At 35.9% G+C, this 627-nt stretch overlaps 1 protein-coding gene across 3 annotated transcripts in view; it reads right to left on the bottom strand.

The window, feature by feature from the left end:
• Sos2 (SOS Ras/Rho guanine nucleotide exchange factor 2) overlaps positions 1–627 on the bottom strand; it is a 103492-nt gene that overhangs the window by 13028 nt on the left and 89837 nt on the right. The gene's annotated exons all lie outside the window — the stretch shown is intronic.

The raw sequence follows: 627 nt of genomic DNA on the forward strand, positions 1-627 counted from the left end.
CAGAACAGCTTATATATTTCAAAAGTATTTATATACCCAAGAGAGACATAGACAATTAACTTGGGAGGCGGCTTGTAAGAGAACAACAAAGAGACTGAATGTTTTGTTTGACATTTGTAGCTCTTGTATCAAGTTTGAAGAAGAGGACTTTATAAGTTACTCTTTCTCTGAGATGAATGCTTTTCCAAATTATCACAGCTAATGAACCAGATTCGGTATTACCCGCACCTAATGTCTGTGCCACCCTCCAAGCAGAACCATTGTTCATTGAAACCATTGGTGAATGACTTTATGGATAGACCATCTTAATACCTACACCATTTCTTAAATGAATATAACCTGTTCTCTGTGGGCTGAGAATAAAGTCACTCACTCAAGTCAAACAGTTTTGACCATAGCAGAAAGTCTGTATCCAAAAATCGAGCCTACAATTCATTCCTCAGTGCAGCACAACTGTCAACTCTTAGCTTAGCTACAATGGAGGTAAAATCCTTTGGTGATGTGAGGGTCATTGAAGTACACCTTTATTACAATGAAATCCAATGTCTAAAAATTGTTTTTATTTTGGGCTTGTACTACAGTAAGAGCCAAGATTTTAAACTCTACTAAATATAAAACAAACAAAAA

This window comes from Mastomys coucha, unplaced genomic scaffold (genome assembly GCF_008632895.1).
Source record: "Mastomys coucha isolate ucsf_1 unplaced genomic scaffold, UCSF_Mcou_1 pScaffold6, whole genome shotgun sequence".
In the NCBI taxonomy this organism is placed as follows: Eukaryota; Metazoa; Chordata; class Mammalia; order Rodentia; family Muridae; genus Mastomys; species Mastomys coucha.